At 38.8% G+C, this 26959-nt stretch overlaps 1 pseudogene; it reads right to left on the bottom strand.

Annotated features, from left to right (window-relative positions):
* Window positions 1-1320: 1320 nt before the first annotated feature.
* LOC127486032 (nuclear receptor subfamily 2 group C member 2 pseudogene) lies at window positions 1321-17511 on the bottom strand (annotated as a pseudogene).
* Between the last annotated feature and the right edge of the window lie 9448 nt (window positions 17512-26959).

The raw sequence follows: 26959 nt of genomic DNA, 5'->3' as shown, positions 1-26959 counted from the left end.
GATCCACTAGTCTTTTAGTTGTGGTTGTTTGGGGTTAACTGATGAAAAGAAACCAGGTAGGAAATGGCTAACAAACTGAGACTATCCTCACATGCCAAAATGCCACTATTTTTATCTCATTTGTGTCTTGGTTGGTCTGGAGGACTCTGTGCTGCTGGGTGGGCATGAGGTGTGCACTACAGGCAGATTCCTGGGATCGAGTTGCTGTACTCTGCAGTCTCCATCTTGAGGATATAGGATATTATGCTATCAAAGCATTGCAAATGGGATCAGTAAAAAAAAAATTCTTCTGTTATGTTGGATCCCATGAACCTGGATGCTGGCAGGCAGACAAGAATCTGGGCCAATTGGTAGGTGTGTTCCAAGTAGGTTTTCTGAATATAACCCTGCAACTCCATCTGTGCCTTTTCCTGAAATTTTTTGGCTTGTTCAGTCAAACGTGGATGCTCAGGACTAAAGAGAACTATAACTTTAAGGTATGTATACTCATAGCTGCCTATATCCAGCTTTGCCATGCGGTTACAGAACTCCTACAGCTTCCAGATGTGCTCCATGACCTGTTTTATCTAGTAGATGGAGAGTGTGTCTTCCTGGATGCTGTTATGCAGGTGGTTTATAATGGCAGCCAGAATGGTGGAGAGTGTTGGGAAGCAAGACATCAACAGCACTGACAACTTGGAGGCTCTTGTCTAACATGGCCAAAAGACCCTTGAGGAAGGGAAGAGGGGGCTGCACACAGTGAACTCTGTCCTAGTTTCACAGAACACTGCATGGAGCAATAGGGAATTTGGCTGTATGAGAAGTGCACAACATCCTCCTTTCTCAATATTGTGGATGATTTCATGTCTGTTTCCTCTCTGACGACCTAAGTCCTTACTGTAGTTATAGTTTTGTGGAAAACAAAGCCTCCCTGTCAAACCTCTCATACCAGACTCCATATTTCTTGTTTGAAAAAAAAATTGGCTGATCTAAAGAAGATAGTCCCAGAGTCTTCACTCAGTGCCTTCGATCATTTTTCTACAGTATTTCAGACTCACTGGGTTGCTGCTTGAGAAAATAAGCAGCATAAGTTTTGCTCAATGTGGGGCTGGCACAGTTTGCATTTGCTATCTTTTCATCATCTGTAATGCACTGCCAACCCCTGCTGCTCACTGCAGCTGTAGTCCTTGCCTTAGTCTTTCCTGCTTCTGATTGGGACAGAGGACTCATCCTGGCACACAGCACTTTCAGAGAGGAGAGAAATTCACCATGGCAGTTCGGGTAAATAGGGGTAATTGGTCCCATAAATACAGGTAGTCATGGGAAATTCAGCCACTGTGGAAAGAAGGCATTTCATAGCTATGAGAAAACGTATGCTAAAGACAAGAGGAGTAAAGTGTTCACATAGTCAGTTTCAATGCCTTTTGGAAATTACTATTGTATATAATCCTTGGTTTCCTGAGGAAGGAACAATTGACCTTGAATCTTGGAAATGGACAGGAGATAATGGACATAGGGAACATAAAAAGGATAAGGTTATTCCTATTTCCTATTTTTCCTTATGGTCAGCAATATGCCAAGGTCTCAGTCCTGATGAGCACAGGATTCCAGGTAAGCCTGAAATAGCTATTGCTTCTGCCCCACCTCCTGATGCAGATTCCTTGTTCCCCAGATTTGCATTACAGGGTAAATTAGAGAAAAGCTCTGACCCAGAATCCATTCTGCCCTTGTTTAAAGCAATGTGCTAAAATGAAAAGTTGGAAGATGAAAAAACTCTGCCTCCATATATTTTCTCTGTGACTTTTACAGCTAGTAATCCTAATAAGAGCATCATCCCATAGACGTGCAAACATTATGGTGGTTCTGAAAATCAGTACAGGAAAATGGCATGCATGGATCATTTACAATGACAGTGCTGGAAAATATTACCAGACAAATTTGTGTACCATAGGACTATGAACAATTGGCCCAAGCAGTTCTAAACTCAGGACAGTGGCTTCATTTTAAGGCAAAGTACTCCATGATGAGTGTGATGATTAAGCAGAGAGAAATCAGAATGGAAATATGCCTCTTACTGTTGATATGCTTCATGGTGAGGGACAATACGTAGACACCCGAGAGCAAATGCATGGACCCCCTCAATATTTTGATCAAGTGTTGTTGTACACACTTAGAACAGGGAGAGCCACCCCAGATCATAGTATGGGAGAACAAAAGCTTACACACTTAAACAGAACACTGAGCTGTGAGCTGATTTTCTAGCCAGACTAAAAAGAGTGGTAGAGGGCAAGTTCCATCATATGGGTGTGGCTGATGTGCTTATCCATCAGCTAGTGTTTGAAGGGTCAAATCAAGAATTCAAGGATGCAATAGATCCAGTTAAACATGGAAACCTGGGTTCTTGGGTCTTAGCCACAGAAGACATAGGTGTACAACCTCAGCCAATACACTGCAGTTACTATGGCTACAGCCATAGCTTTAAGCTTTAAGGGATAAGCAAAAAGTGATCCATGTTAAAATTCTGTGAAATTTGGCCTCATAAAAAGGGATTACAAGGAACACCCAAAAATGCCAAGAAATTTCTGTCCCAAGTGCAAAAAGGTATATCATTGGGAAAAAAAAAAATCAAGAGCAAAATTTATTAGGGATTGTAAGCCTTTAAATGGCCATGGGGGCAGCCCTCAGCCCTGTCCCCAAGAAGGTCAGAAGCCAACAGCTCCTCAAGTGTATTGGTGATAAAGCCTTGGGCTCACTGGACTCAACTCTTGAGAACAGATAATAAGCCTTTATGAGATTAACTGTGAATGACATGGTTTTCAATGGATTGCTTGATAGGGGGCAGACTACTGTGTGATGCTAAGTGAGGAGTGGCTTCATCACTGGCCTTCAAAGCCTGAACCAATATTACATGGAGTGGGGGTGTGACACACTCTCCAGACAGGCTGCTCAACCCTTGAGTTGGGTCGACTATGATGGAAATTAAGGATTTTTTTCAACCACTCATTTCAAAGAGACTTAGTACAAATTTGTGAGGAAGAGGTGTACTAGCAAGTCAGGGAGCTTGGTTCACTACGGATTATCAGGTATTGTATGATGATACTATGGATCACCAGAGAAATGGTTGCACTAGTTCATCAGTTCATATTTACCCCCAATTCTAAGGGCCACCACCAAACATATAGCTTCTTCCTTTACAGTGGACTTCAGATACCACCACATGGGTTGAGCAGTGGCCCCTGAATGAGAACTAAAGGCTTTTCAACATTTGGTTGAGGAACCAATTAAAATTGGGACCTCAGAGCTCTTAATAAAGTCATGAATAAGATGGGCACTTGAAGCCTGCACTCCTTGCTCCTCCTGCTAGCCCTGCTCATTACCATATCATTATTTTGGAACTAAAAGATTGCTTTTGCTCTATTCCTCCCCATACTAAAGACAAAGAGTGATTCACCTTTCTAGTGTAACAGTTAAATAATAGTATCCCTACACCCTGATATCAGTGGACAGTCCTCCCCATGGGAATGAAAAATAGTCTTAATATATGCCAGTATTATGTTAATAAGGCTACATAACCTTTCCTTTGCCTATATGCCACAGTTTTCATTATATGGATGATATATTGGTAGGACATCCAGATGAGGATTATTTAGACAAAGCCTTTTGTGACCTTCAGGGCATGCTGTATAAACAGACTACATAGCACCAGAAAAAGTACAAAAGTAGAAACCTTTACAATATTTGGGAACAATAATTACTGACACAGCCATAAGATCTATAAAACCTCATTTGGAGTTAAAGAAAACTTTAAGGTTAAATGAGCTAGAAAAGCCCTAGGACATATTAATTGGTGTGGACCATATTTTTCCATTACTACTGCTCAAATGAGTCCTTTATTTCAAATTATTGGAGGGAGATTCCACTTTAATTCAATAGGAATGGCTACTCTTCATGCTCAGGAAGTACTTCAATTGATAAAGTTTTGGATAAAATGGAACTACATAGATAAAATCCAAGAAAAGGAAATACAATTACTTATAGTCCCTACCAAAAAAACAACCTTTGCGAATAATAAGCCAAAATTCAGAAGCAGGCATAGAGTATACCCATCTCTCTCATGTACTTCCTAACTTCATCACACCTTATTTAACTATGACTATGACTCTTAATAAGGAAGGCAGAAAAGTGTCAAGCTATTGCTGGGGTAGAGTATCATACCCTCATACTACATTTAAATAAACAAGAAGTAGAATATCTACATGAAAATGATCCCATAGGGCAAGCTACTCTACAACATTTTCTGGGAAAAATAAACTCCCACTACCCATCTAGGAAGCTGCTCACTCACCTTACTTGCAAGACCCATGTTATGCCTCAAATGCTGAGTAGACATGCTGTTCCCCAGACTGATACCCTATGTACAAATGGTAGTTCTACAGAGACAGCCACAATGACTTGTTATAAATCAAATCAAAAACTTTCTGTCCACAAGCCTTGGCATAATATTCAGGGATCAGCACAAATTTTAGAATTAGTGGGTATTCACAATGACTTACAAATGACTTCCCAAGAGGTCAATGTCCTTACTGACCCTTTACAATCCTTATAAACTTCCTATATTAAACCAAAGAATACACCATTTGCAACTATTTTTTTACCTCTCTACAAAAATTTTTTATCACATAATAAGCCTTTTTACATCTTCCATATCAGAGTCCACTCTGGAATTTCTGGACTGCTAGCTGAATAAATGAGGCTACAGACAAACTTACTAGGATAAATATCCAATATTTAGAACAAGAAAAACTCAATCATCTGTTGCTACATCAAGATCCAACTATGCTAAATCAACAGTTTCTACAATTTACTACTCAGCAATCAAAATGTATTGTCTTGTCATGCAACCAATACTCTCCATTCTAGCCATTAGGTCTATAAATGTCTGCCAACCCTAGAAGATTTAAAAAATGCTGTTTGGCAAATGGATGTTACACATTTTCTGGAATTTGGAAAATTAAAATATGTCCATATAACTATAGATACTTATTCTAATGCCTTAATGGCCTCCACTTTGACAGGAGAAACAGCCACACACATGCAATAAGTTGTTGTATTAAATATTTCTTATTTTTAGGCATTAATTTTCAGATTAAAACAGACAATGGCCCAGTATATTCAGGTCAATGGTTTCAGGACTTCTGCAGGCAGTGAAAAATTCAACATGTCACGGGCATTCCCTATAACAGTATAATTCAAGCTATCGTGGAGCACCATCATCAGAGATTAAAGGCACACATATAAAAAAATCACAAGGGGGGAGCCCACTCTCAACATGCATTATTATCAAAAGCCTTACTAACTATTTTTTAACTTAAATATCAAACTAGAAGCTCCTATTATGACTCATTGGACCTCATTAGCCTCTTGAACTCCGTTACCTCAGGTACAGTGGAAGGATCTCTAAACTAATCAATGGTGTGGTCCTAGCCCATTACTAACCTGTGGCAGAGGATATGCTTGTGTCTTTCCAAAAAATGAACCCAGATCACAATGGATCCCTCTCCTACACATCCAATCACACCATACAACAGGGGATAAAGAGACTACACATCCCCAAAACACTGAGGGAGATCAAAAGTGGGCCAGGACATGGAGAGTGCTGAAAGCACTTGTGGAACAAGCCAATAACTTAGGAAGAAGAGAAAGACAGGGCATTTCCAAGCCTGAAAATTTATTAATCTTTTAGCGACACCTACGGTTAGCAATGTAAATGTTCAAGGAGTACATCGGGCTTCTGTTCCTTACCCACCTGGTATGCATGTGCTAGAATGGTATCAGGCAGCTCCATATTGGTGTGTAAATGATACAAAGTTATATCCAGGACCTGCATAATGGGATCATGACCCTCAAATAGAACATAAATCTCCTAAGGGAAGTGACAGAGGGACTTGTTAATTATGTTCAATTGGATTGTGACAAAAATTGGAGAGATATATATGTGTCACTACCGCACAATGGAATAGCTCAATGTATAATCTGTCCATGATTAATCAGTACATCCCTGGATGGTGGAGTGTTCAAAATATGCAAGGGATTGTAAATTTGACAAAATGTAATTATGAATTGGCTAAAATTCATGTGGATGCTATCAATGAATCAGTGTTCACAAACCTGATTATAATTTTACTAAAGGCTTACATAAGATAAGTCTGGGGACTCTTACTTTATAGGGTGCTACCATAAATGTTCTTTGTATATTTCTTAAAATAATTTGGTGACTACTCTCTAATATTCATAAATCCTTGATGTTCACTGTGTATTATTTACAAAATAAAAAGAGTGGAGGAAATGTTAGGGAACAAGACAGCCACAGTATTGACAGGTTTGAGGCTCTGTGTCTGCACATGGCCAACAGACCCTTCAGGAAGTGAAGAGGGCAGTCCTGCCCAAGTGCCTGAAAGGCTTGGACTGAACTGGCCCAGTGCATGGAGAGGAAGAACAGGAAGGACACAGACTTGCAGATGTACTGCACATTGAGGTGCTTCGGCATCAGGCTGGGCATTGTCAGCTTAAACATGAAGTGTGTGTCTGAAAGGAGAGGGCCTTCAACCTCAATGGCAGGTGCTTACTGGTCTTGTCTGGTGACATGGATGCTCCCTCCTCCACTGGCGTCCATCTGTTTGATCAGGCTTGGTGGCCAGGAGCTGTCTGTGGTATTAAGTGCTTTAGCTAAGGTATCAAATGCCCTGCAATCTCACTTGCAGACTGGCCCTCTAGCTAGATTTCTGAAGTGTAACCATTGTTCAAGGATTCACTTAGGTTGACAAGGAGGTCACTACGTTTGCCAGTGTGCCTAAGCTCCCTGGCTTGTTTCTGCCTTGGAGTAAAGAGAATTGTGCCATCCTGGGCTGCTAGACATTCCCAAGCATCCCTGCTCCTTCTATTTCTTGTGGATATCAGAGGACTTCTCAGGTCCTTCTGGATATAGATTTTCTCAGGTGAAGCAGCACAATTGCTCAGTTTCTCCCACTGCTATCAAAGGACATCTGTTTACTCTGTACAGATTCTATTTTAATGCTCATAGCCAAGCATTTTTTCAGCTGGCAAAACTGACAGTGATTGTAGTGATGTTTGCTGATGATGAAGTCTTGGTTGCTCTAGACATTTTTTTTTTGCATGGTCCTTTTAAAGAAACCTTTGCAACCTTCACAACTGACAGCCACATAATGATGGCCAGAGGCTTTGTCACCACAGACTGTACAGTACTCCACCACCTGGAGCTGCTGTAGGTCCATCCTGCCCAGAAATTGCTCCACAGAAGCAGAACCCATGACGACCTGGATCCTGCCAGGAACCAGGTTGGTGTAATGATCTGAAAGCACAGGGAGAGGCTGGCCATCCCTTAGAGATTCTGGTAGAGAGGTCTTTGTAGGTGGTAATTCAACCACTTGTGGGTCCCCATTCTGTAATGAACCAGCCCCTCCATATTTGTAGCCAAGGTGAAGCAAGATCATTTGAGAACCTCAGGATTTGGCACCAAAGTGGCCTGGAAGCAGGTCTCATGTTGGTGGTGGGCAACCCCCAAAGAGGAGGGCAGGGCACAGTGAGACTGGGCCCCCTGAGTAGGTAGATGGCAAGAGCCTGGGGGTGCCACAGGGGTTGTGGGGAAGGAAGAAACTGTTATTGTTTTTGTCAGTGAAAGGTCAGAGTTCTTGACCCCATTGCTGTAGCCACTGCAGCCTGGGCACTGGGAGGAGGAGCACGAATGTTCTTCCTTTTCTCTATGACAACCATGACACGCAGTTTTTCTAAAATACATATTTTCCATGATTTCTAATCATATCATCTCAGATTCATTATGCAGATATAGTATGACTTTTTTCCCAATATTAAAACATTCTTTGTGTAGCATGGTAACCTGAATTCATGAGTTAATGATATTTATTTTTATTAGGCAATGAAGTCCTATCCCATTTAATGAGCAATGCTTACTTCAACTTTCCCACATAACAGGAATGTTCTGGGAAGAAACCAAGTCAACATTCCTATTAACATTTCACTGATTTTTTTTAGATATACTTATTTAGCTGAAGGTCAGAGTTACAGGGAGAGATACAGAAAGACCCTGAAAGTGTGGGTTCACTCCTTGCAATGTCCAAGGTGGGTCAGGCCAAAACCAGGAGCTTCATCCATGTCTCCCACATGGGTGGTGGTGACCCACACACTCAGGCCATTTTTTGCTGCTTTTCCAGGCCATTACCATGGAGATGGATTAGAAACAAAGCCACCAGAACATAAACTGGCACCTATATGGGGGGCAGGAATTGCTGGTTGTAGCTTTACCCACTATGGCAAAATGAAGGCCCCTACTTCACTGAATTGCAGGAGACAATGGCCAGCTGTACCCAATGCCACCTCAGCTTACTTTTTAGTCTGGGTTCTCTTAGATTATCCTTGAATATTTCATTTTATCTACAAATATCCTTCAAAAGGAAGAAAGTTTTAAAGCTAAATCTTTATAGGTTCCAGGTAAACATGCTTGAGTGGAAGGCAGTGTGTTTGTGCACTATGTGTATCACATATTGTGTTGCTGCAGGGGTGGTTTGCTATATAAAGTCCAGGACAACCTAATATTGTGTGGAACATAATTATACTAATATGTATGTTGTTTAACTGAAATTCAAATTCAACTAAATGTTCCATCTTTCTAACTCTGATTGCCTTACTCAAAAGACGCATAAAAGCTTCTCAGATTAACTAATAAAATGACAAACTGCTATCTATGTTGTATCATTGTGGTTATTTCCTTCTTGCTACCAAGTGTGTGAGGTTGCTTGCCTATCATATAAATTTCCACTCTCAACAACCATTTAACCAACTTCCCAGGTTATTACACTGATTCTTTTCCAGTCCTATCTTTAGGCTTCACAAAATGCCTCTCGTAATTCTAAGTTGACTTCTACATTATTTTTAATAGAAAATTTTTATTTAATAAATATAAATTTCAAAAGTACAACTTTTGGATTATAGCAGTTCTTTCCCCCATAATCACCCTCCCACCCGCAAACCATCCCATTTCCACTTCCTCTCTCATCTAATTCTTCATTAAGATTCATCTTTAATTATCTTTATATACAGAAGATCAACTCTATACCAAGTGAAGATTTCAGCAGTTTGCACCCACACAAGACACACAAAGTATAAATTACTGTTTGAAGATTAGTTTTACTATTAATTCTCATAGTAAAACACATTAAGGACAGGGTTTCTACATGGGGAGCAAGTGCAGAGTGCCTCCTGTTGTTGATTTAAGAGTGTCAATTGTTAAATCAACTCCTACATTACTGTAGTAACATTCTACCGCACAGAAAAACTTCCTTTGTCAGCTGAGGCTATTAGTAATGCTCAAGCTATGATTCCTAATCAAAGCAGAGGAAGGCAGGAACACTGCTTCCATAACAATGACTACAACTCGACCTTTTTTCAAATAGCCACAGCTCAAGCACCATGACTCTAAGAATAGGATGCCTTGTGTGAGGGAAGATTAGACTGTTTGTGCTCTTTGACCTAGTAATTTCATTTCAGGAATTTATGCTAAGGAAACAAAAAAAACCCACAAAAACATATGCAGATGATGTTCCTTACAGGTTTACTTGTAATAGCAATAAATCAACAAATAAGTAGAAACAAAAATGGAGGCCAACATTCAAATCTCCATCAGCATAGGATTAGTTATGTGCCAGATGGTGCACCAAACAAGATTAGTTTCCTAATGGGACCTTACCCTACTGTCCAGTCTCAACAAACTATGTGATCTCAAAAAAACACCAAAGACAAAAAAGCTCTCCATGCTTCAAATCCACCAATAGATTCTCATTTTATTTTTATTAATTATTTATTCATTTGAAAAAGCAAAAATTGCATTTTAATTAAAAACAAAAATATATTCATTATATATTAATTAATTATGAACAATGGGTATTCAAAAGTTGGAGGGAAATAGAATTTAAGCTAAATTTATTTTAGTGGAAGAAATTTTGAAATCTATGTATATATGTGCTCTTTAAAAAGTAATAGGACATGTTTATTATAAAAATCTATACATAGATTCAAGTCTTTTTCAACAAAAATAATCTCTTAATTCCATTTTGCATGAACTATTTGAAACATCATTGTCTGCATTGTTCTGAAAGATGTACACATTGCAGAATGACCAAACAGTGAATTAACATATATATCATCTTGCACATTTTTAAGAGGTAGTAGTCCTTAAATCTATTTTTTTAACAACTTTAGAGAATACAATACATTTTTATTAACCATAGTCACCATGTTTCACATTTTATTCATGTCCCAGCTCAATCATCTTCTATCTTTTGATTATACACGCACATTTTTCTTCTGTTAATTAAGATCTTCAACTTTGTCTATTGAACTTAAATGTTCTTTTCCTAGTTTCCTTAAAGTTACCCTATTATTATGCTTTAATATTAAATATTACCAATTAGTTATGTCTTTCAAACTACTAAAGCTAAACTAACATTTAACCCTGTACTAGGACCTGTCACATTACAACATTTTATTTTTTTCTCCAGAGCTCTTTAAAAACATGAACTATTTTTACACAAAGTTTTATTTTGTACTACCTTCTTGAAATATGCTCTATGAGGTCAGAGTTTTTGACATTCAGCCCACTCCAGAATGTAGAATGAATTATAGAAAATTCAGATATATGAACTTCATTTTCAACACAAGTTAGCAATTAACAGGCAGCCCCATAAAATAAAAAACAAACTAAAACAAACAAAAAAATCCAGAAAGCTGAAAATCAGAGCAATTACATTTGTTATGAAAGAGTGCTTTATAGGCTGATAATGCAGAATTAGTCAGTAGTAAATACGGGAGTGTCTACCTTTGAAGGTCTGGGAAAGTTTACTTGCTTCTCTAAAAGAAAACAGGAGAGACATGGCTCAATGAGGATGTAATACATTTTGAGGGGCTACAGTCCTTTTGTAGACATGGAAAGGGTAGTTGATAGGCTGTGACTACCTGAGCATATAAGTGTAAAGAATGGGTCTCTGATGGTTGAGGCACTAATTCACCAATCAGAATAGAAGGACTTCAGGAACAAAAATGGAGACATGCATAGCCTGTGATGGTTGCAGGCACATGTGGGTGGAGACACTGGGAGTCAGACAGGGCATGCACATATAGGGTTTGTAGACATGAAATGTAATAAAGTGGATACAAATAAACCATTGCTTGGAGATAATTTATAGTCTTAGATGATTATGTCAGAATAAAACACTGAAAAGCAATCATTATAGCTTCTTTGTCAAGAATTTAAAAGAAAATTAGAAGAATATTGAATGAAGGAAAGAAAAAGTAAAAGTAGACATCTATCAAATACCATTAAAAATACCACACATAAAAAAGGATCCAATGATTTTTAAAGAAAAATGTTAATAAAGTTAATAAACCATTAATAAAGGCAATTAGGGAAACATAGGGAAAAGTAACACAAATAACCAATTTCAGTAATTAATACAGAATCATCCTTTCGTAGAGGTTATAGCCCTGGCCTGAAACACTGGCATCCCATATGGGTGCCAGTTGGAGGCCTGGCTGCTCCTCTTCCCATTGATCTCTCTGCTATGGCCTGGGAAAGAAGTAGAAAATGGGAAATGACCCAAGTTCTTTGACCACTGTACCTGCATGGGAGACCGAGAAGAAGCTCCTGGCTCCTGGCTTCAGATCCGCACAGCTCTGGCCATTGTGGCCATCTGGAGAGTGAACCAGCAGATGGAAGACCTCTCTCTCTCTCTCTCTTTCTCTCTTTCCCTCCCTCTCACTCTCTCTCTCTACTTCTCTCTTTAACTTTATATTTCAAATAAATAAATCTCTAAAAAAATACACCATGTTTTGAAAATTGAATTTCCAAAACACAAGTGTAACATAAAACAATATAGGGTGATTACTGACACCATAAATAAGAGTGTCAAATTGTTAAGTCAACAACAGGAGTCACTGTGCACTTACTCCTCATGTAGGATCTCTGTCCTTAATGTGCTGTACATTGTGATTTAATGCTATAACTAGTACTCAAACAGTATTTTTCACTTTATGTTTCTGTGTGGGTGCAAACTGTTGAAAGCTTTACTTAATACATGCTAAATTGATCTTCTGTATATAAAGAGTATTGAAAATGAATCTTGATGTGAATGGAAGGGGAGAGGGAGCAAGAGAGAGGAGGGTTGTGGGTGGGAGGGAAGTTATGGGCAGTGGGAGGTCATTGTAATCCATAAGCTGTACTTTGGATTTATATTCATTTAATAAAAGTTAAAAAAAAAAACATAAAACAGGAAAGCTCCTAAGTAAGTTGAATCACATTTTGAAAATCCCAAACAACCAACCAAGAAAAAAGTCACACAGTAAAAATTTCAGGTCCAGATTTACAGAATGCTCCAGAGTTTTAAGGTAGAAAAAAACAGATCTACATTTCCCAGACCTACCCAAAGTAAAAATAAGCAGAGAACATTTTTAAATTTCCTTTGGAAAATCAATGTTTCTTTGATGATGAAGCAAGTGGACCAGGCTATTAAATAAAAAATAAGTTTTTTAAAAGCATCCATTCATAAACTGAGCTATATGTATCCAAAGCAAAGTAATAATGCAATAAATTAAACCACATAAGAAAACATCAATAGCAAGCAAGATATAATAAAAATGAAACAGTCGTTAAAGTTCTCGGACAAGTCATCCAGGTAGGTAAAATTACAGGAAGAAAAACCACATCATCATGTAGGTTACATGTTGTAAAGCATTTAATAAGGTTCAGCATCTAGTAAAAAAAATTAAAAACTGCTAGCAGAACATTGAAATAATAAAAGCCAGTGAGTTCATTACTGTGATCAAGATTGAAAGGAACTTACAAAAACAGTGCAACTAGTACAGGATCACTGTATTATCCCCCTCCTGGGAGTAAACCTAGACCATGATACCTGTACTATATCTCTTCAGCTTTCTATTGCAGGAGTAGTCAGGGAAATAAAACAGTAAAAAGAAGCTATAAGGTGCAAAAATCAACTTCTAAGTAACAAAATGTGACTATATTGGATGCTGCTTTTATACAGAGATGAAGTCTAAAAACATACAAGGGATAAATGAAATTACTGGAGAAATCAATATATAAATAATACATAAAATATATAAAATCCACTGGATTACTAAGTACAGCAAGGAATACAAAATAATATTAAAGGACAATAGGTAGACTAGAAAAAAGTCTGCAAGAGAAATGGAAAAAAGGATGAAAGTATTAAATATCTTTAAGTATTCTTAAAATTAAATTAAAAAATGAATGAAAAGAAAAACAAAGGCTTGGAAGGCAATAAACTGCCTCTAAATTGTAACTGACCTGAATAAAGTAGGCTGCTGCAACCCCCAGGCAGGATCCTCTCAGGAACAGGGACCAGGGAGGCAGGAGGGGCCAGCAGTGGCAGGACTGGGAGGTGAAAACCCCTCCTGCTGCTTGGCAGGTGATGTGAGGACTCTGTCAGAACTAACCCCGGACCAGCCCCTACTTTTCTCCCCTGTGATCCCTGAAGATACACGTCTGCGCTGTGGAGGGTGCTGATTGGCTTCGTTCTGTATTACCTTGTGCGTGCCCTCGGCTACCCAAACTGTCCAATCAGGGGCGCTTGCGTAAACAATACATAATCACGCGGGATCTTGACGCCACAATAGTCTTCCGGTTTTGCGGTGGAGAGAGGTCCAGGGAGGAGTTTTCAAGGATGGGAACCTGAGAAGGTGAGGAGCGTCCGGTCCGTTCCTTGTTTTCTGATCTTCCTTCACGCAGGACGCCTGGCAGAGGTGAGTGTGCGGGACAGGGAGTGCGCGGAGGGGTAGGGGGGAGTTTGCAGAAGTTGATGTTCTGCCTGGCAGGACTCGCAGGGCTCCGGAGGTTGTCCCCAGGCCTCATATCACTGCTGGCACCTCACTTCCTTCAGCTCCCGCTGCTCCGCGGTGTAGGCCTGGACTGGCACCTGGGACTCCGGGCTTCCTGTCACTTCCTCACAGAGACTTGTCAGCCCGGAGCCATCTCTGGGCAGCTGTGTAGCAGCAGTCGCCCATCTTCTCCGATTGTGCAGTGGGGATGAGCGGTCCTTTAGGAGAATCCGTGCTGGGGGTGGGAGGGTGCATGGACGTGGAGCTGTCCTCTATGGGGTCCTCGGTTCCCCTTCTCATCCCAGGGCTGACCCTACTCTGACTATGTCAGAGGCAGGGTCTCATTTCGCAAACTCTGACCTCTCAGCATAGCTCTTTCTGGGAGTCTCATATCAGTGTTATAGACTAGGCAAGTTAAAATCAAAGCTGTGTGGTTCAAGGCTTTTGGTCCAGGTTTTAGTGGGGCAGGGGGACACTGTGTTTGATACTTGAATGTCATTTTATCACGCACACATTCCCTTAACAGGCTGTCATCTGTGTTTGAACTTTCAAAATAGAAACTTCGGTTACATTTATGAGTGTTTTAAAAAAGATTTCTGTTCCATGATTACCTTCCCAGTCCCAAAGATAAAGTAAAACTTAGATTCCTAAGTTATTTTTAATTTGTATTTTAACAAGGTAATTTTTCAAGATTATTTGAGTACAATTGACAAAATTGGTTTTTACTGAAGGCGTGCAATCTGATATTTTGATACATTACTGGCATTTCAAAAGTATATGGAAAATTAAGATTATTTTTAAACCTATTTTCACAAAACATTTGGAGTCCCCATGTGCATATATATCATGAAATTATTAGGACAATCCAACTTTCATATCCATCAACTTACATCGTTCTTAAAAGAGTACTTAAGTTTTTAATAAGTTATATCTAATGCTGTATTCATCTCGTTATTGTGTTGTATATTATATCTCAAGAAGTTAATTTATCCCATAATTGTAAATGTGTATTGTTCCAGTAACATCTTTCCATTTCCTCCACTCTCAGGCTCATGGTAACCACCATTCTGTTCTGTCTTTCATTTGACTTTATTATATTCCACATATACATGAGAGTATGTGGTATTTATCATTCTCTGTGATATTCCAAATAGTGTAATGTCCACATCGGTACTTTTGGATCCAAATTGTGAAAAATTTCAGAATTTCCTTTTCTCCACATCTGATTCAGCATTTGACACTTTTGATTTTATTTTACTTTTTGATAATATCTTTTTAGCCTATGTGAGGTAGTAGGCATTATGGTTTTTATTAGCATTGCTGAGCCATTTTTCATATGATTGCTTGCATACGTTGATTGGAAAATCTGATCAAATACTTTGTCCATTTTTATTACAGTATTTGCTTTTGCAATATGTATGTTCTTTATATTATTACATTACTCTTACTATCATCTGCCAAGATTTTCTCCCATTTATTTCTTTCTTAATTTTTTCTGTTAGTATGCAGAATCTTTCTTCAGTTTTTAAAAATATTTATTTATTTGAAAGGAGAGTTACAGAGAGACAGAAGCAGACAGACAGCAAGAGACATCTTCCATTTTCTGGTTCACTCCCCAGATGGCTGCAATGGCCAGAGCTGGGCTGATCTGTACCCACAAGTCAGGAGTTTCTTTTGGGTCTCCCAAGCACTTGGGCCATCTTCTACTGCCCTTCCAGGCCATAGTAGAGAACTGGATGGGAAGTGGAGGAGCCGGGACTCAAATCAGTGTGCACGTGGGATGCCAGCACTTTAGGGGGCAGGTTTTTATTTTTCTCTGCTATGCCACAGCTCTGGTGACATCTTCAGCTTTGTTTTAAACCTATAAACCTTTTATTTAAGATATAAAAACTTCAAGCATTTTGTAAATACAAATTTAGGAACATAGTGATCCTTTCCATCCTGGCCTCCCTCTCACCTGCACCCCCCCCACCCTTCTTCCTCTTCCCCCTCCTATTCCCAACCTTATTTTTTGCCAAGATTTATCTAAGATATATTTTCTATTAACTTTAAACACAAAAGATTACCCCTACACTAAATAAAGAGTTAAACAAATAGCATGAAAAACAACAACAACAACAACAACAACACTGTTCCTCAACAGTGGAGACAAGGGCTGTTCAAGGTCATTACATCTCAAAGTGTCACTTGCATTTCTATAGATTACCTTTGAGGCATACTTTAGTTACCACAGATCAGGGAATTCATAGTATTTGTCTTTCTGAGACTGACTTCCTTCACTGAATATAATATTTTCCAAATGAAAATGAAAGTATTCCATTTTCATTTTTTTTGCAATCCTACTTCCTTATTTTTGCTTTTGTCACCTATGCATTTTGTGTCATATCCAAATTATTGCTGAAGCTAAAACCAATGGATTTGCTCCCAGTATTTAAGGAGCTTTAAGTTCTGAGGTCTTCTGTGTAAGCCTTCAATCCATTTGGATTGATTTTCAGGCATGGTGTAATATAATGATTCACTTTCAGATTCTGGCATGTGGATGGCCAATTTGCCCCTGCCTCCAATGCTGGCCCCCAAAATGTCCAATGAGTACACTCAGTGAACCCATTTTCACTTGATCAAGCGCCCCTGATGCTGTGCTTGGAGCTGAACAGTGATAAGGTAGAAACTGGCAGAGTCCAGTTTTACCATCACTTGCTATCTCATCTCCCAGGCCCATCTTGCTGTGCTCTGTTGCTCTGCCCTGTCTGTATTGGGATACCACAGAAGGGGAGAATTCAGGGAGAGGGACATGAGAAGAGTTTGGGATGATGGGGAGAAACAGACCGTGCAGTGATGGGGTTGGGCTCATGGGGCTGTGTCCCCTCTCTGCAAGCCAGAGATGTGGAGGTAATTCAAAACTTTCCTGGAGGGATGGACATTGTGTTACAACCTTGTTTAGAATGCACATGTCCCATATTGGGTTGTCTGGGCTAAAGTTACATCTTCCACTTCCAGCTTCCTGGTAATGTGTGTTCCTGGATGGGGGGGAGTGATAGTTGAGGTAGTGAATCCTTGCCACCCACCTGAGAGACCCAGGTTGAGTTCCTGGCTTCAGCTTGGTCTGGCATGGCCATAGCTTTATTGGGCATTTGTGAAGTGAACAAATAGATGAGGGTGTTCTCTTCCTCTCTGTCTCTGTGCACATCTCTTTTTCTTCCACACTAATTAATTAATGAATTTGTAAAAACTGCATGGAATAATTGGTACCAAATCAGAGTTAAATTATAGGAGTAAGTTCCTAGTGTTACATAGCATATTGGAGTAACTATAGTCCATAATCTTATATTTTATGAACAAATAGAATTGTGAATTGTAATTTTGAGAAGGGAATGTGTTGTTTACCCTGATTTGATCAATACACATGGATTAAAAGCTCATACTGTATTCCATAGATATGTACAATTATTGTCAATAAAAAATTAAAAAACAACATTTTACTTAGTGTATAATGTTACAAGTTGTTGAAATATTTAAATTAGTATCACAATTAATGTGATCTTTGGAAGTAGTTTATTAATACAAACATAATCTAGAACACATGGACTGATATTTTGTCATGTTAAGTGGAGCAATCAGGAGGCAGTATTTTACCTTAAATTAATGATTAATATTTTAAACTGTTTCATGTAAGAAAAAAAATAAATTATTTCTTAAAGTGTATATGGAATTAGAATTAGGGCAATATCAAACAAGAAATGTGGAATTAAATGTTGGGTTAATTTTGATGCAGAAATTTCTTGAAACATATGTATAGTTCTTTCATACAAAATATTGTCCATGAATTTAAAGTCCCCTCATATTCATGCTTTCAAATATTTTTGAAATAAAATGAACATTTTAATTTCATGTTCCACAAAATACTTGAAGCCCCCTCATATTTATTGGTTTTTAGTTTCTTCTGTGAAGTCCAAACTCATGAGCCTGTCTGTGCAGTCCTAACTGTCCCATGTTTTCAGTGTGTGTTCCATGCTTTGTACTACTTTGGGAGTCATATAATCATAAGCACAGTATAAGATAAGCCCATTTTCATTAATTCCACAAATGTTTCATATTATTTACAGTACCTCTTCATGACTGTTAGTCCCAGACAGGTCTTAATCCAAATTTTGTCTCCAGACATTGACCTTTTCTGGACTGACCCATAATTGGAATCATATAGTGTTACAGTATGTGTGGTTTTGCTTTTTATTTCTTTTCTCTCTTTTTTCCTTTTTTGAGTTTCATTACTTTTGTAGTCTGTCATTTCATAGTTATTTTTGATTTCTAAATAGTATAGCATTATAAAAGATATACTACGTATTGTTATTTTTTCACATCAGTATTTGGGTTGCTTTCACATTTGGGTTTCATGAATATTGCTGAAGTGAGTATTTGGGTGCATGCGGGCTTTGTATCTTTTAGTGATGTATCTTGGAAGGAAACTGCTGAGGCAATCAATAATCCCATGTAAAACATGCTGAGAAACTGCCAAATTATTTTTCCTAGTGGTCTCACAGTTTTATTGGAAGTTTGTTTACCTATGGCTGAATCAGTCATTTTATTGACTGTGAAGTTGGATTGTCCAGAGGCTTTGATTTGCATTTTCACAATGACTAACTTTAAGCATACCTCTTTTGTAATATTAAAATGTGTTACTGAAATCACTGCTTCATTTTATTATGCTTTTTAATTATACTTTGTAATTTTAGTATAAAATCCATGGTCTTATTTTAATTCCTTAGTGCGATTTTCATTCTGTGATGCTACACTGAATGTTCTCATTGATTATATTTTCAGAATGTTCATTGCTACTAAACAGAAATATGATTGATATTTGAATCTTTTATATTTTGCAACATTACTGAATTTTACTTTGAGTGGGTCTATAGTGAGTTCCTTAGGATATATTTTACATACAAGAGTATATGTTAGGCATTACAAGCCAAGTTTGCTCTTTTGTTTCTAATTTGGAGAGTTGAATTTTTTATTATGAGGTCTTTAGCAGAATCCTCTAATACACTGTTGAGTAGAACTTCTAAGAGTATTTGTGGTTTGTTTTCATCTTATAGGAGTTTACTGTAGATTTCCCATAGGTGCCCTTCTTGAAGTTCTCTTCAATTCCTAGTTTGTTAAGGGTTTTAATCATAAACTGCATTAGTCAAAAATTTTCCTCTATCAATGAGGTTATCAAATTTTGATTTCCTTTTATTAGCATAAATTATTACATTAATTATTTATCTGTAACATTTTCTTTGTTTATATTTGAGAACTACATAGAGATAGAGCTCCTACCTTTTGGTTCACTCCCCAAATGTCTGCAGTAACCAGGTCTGGGATAGAACTGAGACCAGAGCCAGAAGCCAGAAACACAATCATGGCCTCCTATTTGGCTGGCAGGGAGCCAGTTGTACCATCACCACTGCCTCCTAGAGTCCAAATTGACAAGAAACTGGAGTCAGGAGTCAGAGCTAAACATTGAACTGTAATATGGAGTGAAGGCATCTTAGCCAGCATCTTAAATGATGGGCTGAATGCCCACACTTAACCTCTGTAGTCTGCTCCTTTGTTCTATCTGTTTTTGCAGTAATAATGCATTGTTTTGATGACTTTTGCTTTTAATATTTATCATATTTTCAGTAATACTTTGTGTATTTGAATTGTTGACATTCCATGTGAATTTTCTGTATAGTTTTTTTTTTTAATTTCTGCTAAAAGTAAGTATTGGAATGTTATAAAGAATATGTTGAATTTATAGATCACTTCGGATCATATTGATTTCATTTTTAATGAAAGTTTTTCTCTTTTTAAAAATTGTTTGAAAGACATAGTTACATACAGTGAGAGAGATCTTCCATCCACTAGTTCATCTCCAAATAGCTGCAACAGCTGGGGTTGAAACAGGCCAAAGCCAGTAGCTTCTTCTGGGTCTCCCACGTGGGTGGCATGAGCCCAAGGACTTGGGCCATGCTACACTGATTTTCCCAGGTGCTTTAGCAGGGAGCTAGATCAGAAATGGAGCAGCTGGTTTTGAACCAGATCCCATAAGAATGTCAGCATCACAGGCAGCAGCTTTACCCACTATACCGCAAAGCCAGCCGCAATACTGATTTCTTACATATATTTTATAATCCACAAACACAGGATATATTTCCATTTACTTGGGCCATCTTCAATTCCTATCAGTAATCCTTTATAGTTTTCAGTGTTTAGATATTTTATTTCATTGGTTAAATTTATTCCTAATTATTTTATTCCTTTTGATGCTATTGAAAATTCAGTTGTTCTTGTTATTTCCTTTATTATTGTTAATTTTTAGTTTATAAAAAGACAGCTACTTTTACTATGCTTATTTTGTATTATGAAACTTTGTTGTATTTGATTATATTAATAATTTTACTGGAGAATCTTTAATATCCTCTACATGAACGGTCATGCAAATAAGGCTGCAGAAAGATTCTGTTGTTTGTCCTGCAAGAGTTAGAAATCTGTCTGCTGGGCCGGCGCCGCAGCTCACTAGGCTAATCCTCCACCTTACATCGCCGGCACACCGGGTTCTAGTCCCGGTCGGGGCACCAGATTCTGTCCCGGTTGCCCCTCTTCCAGGCCAGCTCTCTGCTGTGGCCAGGGAGTGCAGTGGAGGATGGCCCAAGTGCTTGGGCCCTGCACCCCATGGGAGACCAGGATAAGTACCTGGCTCCTGCCATCGGATCAGTGCGGTGCACTGGCCACAGCGCGCTGGCCACGGCGGCCATTGGAGGGTGAACCAACAGCAAAAAGGAAGACCTTTCTCTCTGTCTCTCACTGTCCACTCTGCCTGTCAAAAAAAAAGAAAAAAAGAAAAAAAGGAACGCGGGGTATCGGCGCCACAGGCGGAGGATTAGCCAATTGAGCCATGGTGCTGCCGCCCCTCCCTCCCCCCCCCAAAAAAGAAATCTGTCTGCTGGACATTGTGCTAACACTGCCAACAAAATCCACAGAATCACCCAGAGCATCACACCACCTCTGCTTCATACATTCCCAGTTAGACACTACAGCTTCTTAAGGGATATCTTACACCCTATAATGTGTATTGTGTGCTTCTAGCAGCAGTCTATAAGCATGACTGATCCAATGGGATTTTGAGACTCAGGTCCTCTAAACTGCATAAACAAGAGTTTTGGTAGCTGTGAAATAGTGATTCTGAGAGCACCAGGTGACTGCTGCCTGCACTTCAGGTTCTTACTGTTCCAGCCTAGCACATAAGCGATGGCCACATCTACTGTCAGTTAGGAAGAGGAAGATTGCTACCCATACTAAGGAACTCCATACCAAGGTATGACCTTTGATAGAGATGGAAATACAAAGCCTGTTCAAAGACCCAAGACAAAGTCTCAGTGAGAAAGACACACCTGGTGCACATATGTTCCTGACAGGAAGTGATCTGTAACTCAACAGACAGGGACTGGAGAGCTGATAGCCATCACTGAAAAGATGCCAAGGTCATCTCGAAAGCACAGTTGATGGTGTCCTAGGTGCAGAATGCTTGTTTGGAGACTGACAAATTGCATATGGCAGCATAAATTTTCTTACATCAAATGATGGTGCACAATTGAGAAAAGAGCTGCTGAGGCATTTAGGTGTTTTTCATAGAGTTTATCTGACTGCCATCCCTGTGGGACAGGAAGAAGACCAGAGTAGTCCCATTCTGCCACATTTGGGTTCAGCAATTTATTAAAACTTTAATCAGTGTTCTTTGTGTTAAAGGCACTAAGACAGATATTCTATCCACTGATTCTCTCATCAAATGCTCACAATAGCTGGCACTGAGCCAGCCTGAAGTGAAGATCCCAGAACTCAGTCTGGGTGGCAGAGACCTAAGTTGTTGAGCTATCACTTGCTGCCTTCTAGAGTGTGTTTTAGCAAGAAGCTGGATTGGTAATAGTGTGGGGGTCTCAAACCTATGTGCTCAGACACAGGATGTGGGCCTCTAAAGATCTATCTTAAGTGTAGTTCCCAAATGCTGATTCATCTATTATTTTATGAGGACTCCAAATGGAGGCCAAACCCACTCTCCTTGCTCTGATGATCACAGACCCTAAAGTTCCCAGGCACAACCATCCAAGGAGTCTTCACAGCATCAGACTCCTGCTGGCTACCTATCCAGTGTACCACCAGGTGCTGTTCTCCCTGACTTCTCTCCATCCATTATCCACAGGCTGGCACCCAATCTGGTCATCCACAACAAAGTCAGAATGCTCTCTACTGATGTGGTGATGAGGGGGGCTTCTAAGATGACTCATTTCAGGTAAATCTCATGGGTTCCTCTAGTCCTTCCTTGACATCCAGGTGGCCCATCTACCCAGATAACCACCAGTAGCTAGCCCCTGGCATACTAGGCCTGGAACCCCACAGGCACCCCTCTGGATGACAGTCACCTGTTTACTGGCTCATGGCATAGATAATCATGGCCTTATTGGAACTGAATCACAGGCCATTTGGTCTTCAACTCATTAGTGCAGTGCACTAGCCCTGCTGGGTCATTAAGAAGAAGGCTAGCCCTTAGGATACTCTTATGGTCATCATTCTTAAGGCCATGTTTTACATCTCTGGTGTTCTTTCCCACCTCTCATTTACCATTTCTGATCCTTGGCATGGATGGAATTTATGATAGTCTAACATCATTCTCCAGTATCTGGCTTTGTAATGTTTCAACTAATGAATTAAATCTGGATATGTTGGGTTCACTATCTGCCTCCTGCTTTATTTAGTTTTTAAGGGTAGCATGTAAGCAGATAATACTTTTTAAGAACATAAATCCAGTACCATCATCCCAACTTTCAAAATTGATAGTTGAATATTATCTAATACCTACTGCTTCTGATTGTCACATAGATTTTGAGTTAGTTATGGCTGGAAGAATGGCTAGAGGACTTACTCTTACACTATAGGCCATGAAACCAATTCTTCCCATTACTCCGTATTTCCCTTCCAATTCTACAGCTTGAGACCAGGGACATTAGCTATGCTGGGCTTGGGGAACCAGTAGACTCTTTGAAAACTAACCTTGGACTAGAACACTGTTTTCTACCAGTGCCCCATGCACAGCTACTCTAAAATAGGACTGTGATTCTGCTTTATACTTAGGATATACAGGTCAAAAATATTAGGGCATTTATCTCCCCTCACTGTGCAACTACCCACATAAATGTGACAGATTGTTTTAGTTAGAGACTGGAAGAATGTTAACATATATGCTTGATGTGATGTTACACATATCTGGGAACTTGTCATCTACTTCAATCAAGTGAGATTTGTGTTTGAAAACTGGCTTATGTACAGGAACAACAGAAATACGACTGATGGAACATGTGCTCTCACTCGTCTTATGAACTGATCTTAAAGTGTTTAGATTGCATCAGTCGAGCACTGCCCTTTTTATCTGAGAATTCATGTTGTTTCTAGGGATGCATGCTATAATAAGCATTTCCATAGCTCTCTTGATCAAGTACCCTTGGCTGCTATTTCATTCTTATTCAAAGTGAACACAGCTTGCTTCAATAGTTAAGTACTTCCACCGTGTCCCTATTATTATTGTTTTGGAATCTTGACATTCAAATTGCTGAGTTCCCAGTGTTTATGGCATTTCCCACCATCAGGAGTGACCTAGAGAGAAGATTCACCTCTGTGGTACTCAGAAATGACAGTGCCTTTCTCACCAACACACATTTTATAAGTTTCATAAATGGATTGTCTTTGGGCCTCTTGTAGAAAAATAGTCGTTTTATAAGTTTTTCAATTTTAAATATGCTTCTGTATTAATTTAATAACTGAAGTGTAATTACTGTGAGATTTCGATTGTTTCTCTGTCACGGCAATTCAGGTATTTGTACCTCACTTAACATGGATTATTTGTATTCAATTTCAGATGTCATGCTAGCATTACCATCACCATTTGGAATTCTTGATAGTAAAATCCTTTGTTTTCAATGAGTGCTCTCACTTTGAGAAATGCCCCTTTCCTAATTTTGTCCTGTACCCTCAGGACCCAACCCCATACATATTCTCCTACTCCTGATAGAACATATTGGCTATGCCCTGCAACTGTTTCTTTTGAGATAGATCCATTTTTCTCTCTTAAAAAAACTATACTTCTGTATCTGGGTTCATTAGGACGAAAAAGTTATTTGGTCCTTCAAAGTACTTTTAGGATTAGTAGATGTAGTAAAACCCCCAAGTGAAATCTATTTGTAGGTAGCAGACTCCTTTCTTTCACTAAGGCATATGTGATATGATTATATTACCTTTACATAAATTCATGAAGCCAGGATGACCACAATCAGTAATTTCAGAAAATCCACTGTCTGGGAACTAGTTTAGCAAGACAAAAGAGAGTATAGTTAGTTCTACTAGGCAAAGACCATTTTCCTCATGAGTAAGCAACATAACCAGTTAATTCCCCTAATGTTATGGTATTATCAAAATTATGTAAGTATATTATATGGCTTCACTGGAGTACTGTCATAATTTAATCTTTTTAAAAGTAAGCTTTCTTGTATTTCTCCCCAAATCCACATGTTTGATGAATATTATCAACATTAAAATGATAGTTGTATTAAAATGTTTTATTGACACAGTTAACAATTATAGGTTAATCAGACATGGAAACTAACTTTGTGGATGAATATTATAACTGTAGCTAGCTGAATCATCTTCTAGGACAAACATAAACCCAACAATTAAAGGTTGATATACAGTTTTGGCCTTGTTGAATATTATAATCTATATAAAGTATTTTATGTCCTAGAAGATGAAATATAAATAACACAGCTAAAGTACTTAACAGAAATTACATTGAAAGTCAACAGTCATTGTCGTAGGTGTCTATCTTAATTTCATGGTTGTTGGTTAAGCCTTGTAATTCTAGAAATTCATCTGATTCAGAAATGAGGAAATCCTGTACGTGATATCCTAAGCTGTTTATATAGTCTGCCATATTTGTGCTAACACTGTAACCTGTACTGAGAAACCTCTGCTCTAAACTTTTTAACTTTTTCCCCAGAAGACTCAATATTTGATAGCAAGAGCTTTCTGTATAAAGCAGAAATGATCTTAGAATGATAAACTGACTGTAGTCAACATATTGTAATTATAAACATCATTAGAATGGAGAACTCAATGCTTTGTTGAGGAATAATAAATCATCAAGCTATGGGTGTAATTCAGTGATTCCCTGGGGGGAGAGAATATTTTGGGTATTGACAGATTTTCAAAGCTTTCAATTAATGACATAAAATGTATTATAAGTAAACTCTAGGCTGGCGCCACAGCTCACTTGGCTAATCCTCCGCCTTGCAGCACCAGCACACTGGGTTCTAGTCCTGGTCGGGGTACTGGATTCTGTCCTGGTTGCCCCTCTTCCAGGCCAGCTCTCTGCTGTGGCCAGGGAGTGCAGTGGAGGATGGCCCAAGTCCTTGGGCCCTGCACCCCATGGGAGACCAGGAGAAGCACCTGGCTCCTGCCATCGGATCAGCGCGGTGTGCCGGCCGCAGAGTGCCAGCCATGGCGGCCATTGGAGGGTGAACCAATGGCAAAGGAAGACCTTTCTGTCTCTCTCTCACTGGCCACTCTGCCTGTCCAAAAAAAATATAAGTAAACTCAATAGACAAGACAATCAGTTGTAAATCTTATAACCATGTCACAAAGTGGGAAAATTATCTTCTTACATTAGTAAGCACTAAATCACTAGAATATTTGTATCATGTGGGATACATTTATGAGTAGTAAACCATTTTTGTTTTAAAATATAAATCTTATTTTATTAGAAATTATTATTAAATTTTGAATAAGCAGTTTAGAGGTAAAATATAAAATGTGTATGTGGGGGCTGGCATTGTGTTGTAGTGGGTAAAGTCATTGCCTGTAATACCAACATTGCATATGGGTGCCCTTTGGAGTCCAGATACTTCACTTCTGATCCAACACCCTGCTACTGTGCCTGGAAAAGCTGCAGGTTATGGCACAAGTTCTTGGGCTTCTACACCCATGTGTGGGACTCAGAACAATCGCCTGACTTTGGACCGGCCCAACTTTAGCCCTTGTGGCCATCTGGGGAGTGAACCAGTGAGTGAAAGTTCTGTGTGTGTGTGTGTGTGTGTGTGTGTGGATAACTGCCTTTCAAATAAATAAATAAATCTTTTAAAATGCATTTATGTACAGTATATATATATATATATATAAATGTTTCAAAAATCAGTGGTGTTATTTGAACAGTAATAATTGAAGTTCTCTGTTTTAAAATAAATATTAATAGAAGTAAATTCATTGTTTTTGTTTTATGATTTTCTTGGGTGTTCCCTTTGTAATACTTTATTGGTCTTGGACATACTAGTGGGTATGTTGAAGTTTATCTTGGTATCATTTAAAACTATGATGGCAAGAAGAGTTTCCACTGTTTTTGTCAGATTGCATCATATCAAATAGCCTATAGTCAGGAAATTCTCAGTCCAAACCTTGCAGAGACAAAAAAAAACTGAGATGATTTCAAGGAGGGTCCCTCTTTTTCTGGTTTGTATCAACTCTTTCTGGTTTGTATCAACTCTGTAAATCTAAATACTGTTTGCTATGTGCCCTGGATTGCAGAAGGAAAACAAGCAACAAAGCTTTAGCTGCTGAGAATAAATTTTGTTTCAACATTATTCTAAAGACTGTAGTTGATTGAAAAAACTCAAAGAAACAAAAATGGGACCTTATTCCTCAATGTCCTTGGTATTTTTAATTCTGAAGTCAATTGAATCCAAAACATCTGGCCTCACATCCATATTGTTCACTTTGATAGTGCTGAACAAAATAGCCCTTTAAAAATCATAGAGTCAGTTGAATTTCAGAACATCTACAGGTTCCATAATGGCAGATTTGGGCCAGCATTGAAATATGAGTGATCAGGAATCTGGTTCTTTTGTTCTGCTGAGAGCACATCCAAAATTTCCCCAGAGGCCGGCACCATGGCTCAACAGGCTAATCCTCCACCTTGCGACGC

Source organism: Oryctolagus cuniculus, unplaced genomic scaffold, assembly GCF_964237555.1.
Source record: "Oryctolagus cuniculus unplaced genomic scaffold, mOryCun1.1 SCAFFOLD_81, whole genome shotgun sequence".
NCBI lineage: Eukaryota > Metazoa > Chordata > Mammalia > Lagomorpha > Leporidae > Oryctolagus > Oryctolagus cuniculus.
This window is presented reverse-complemented; position numbering and strand designations above follow the sequence as displayed.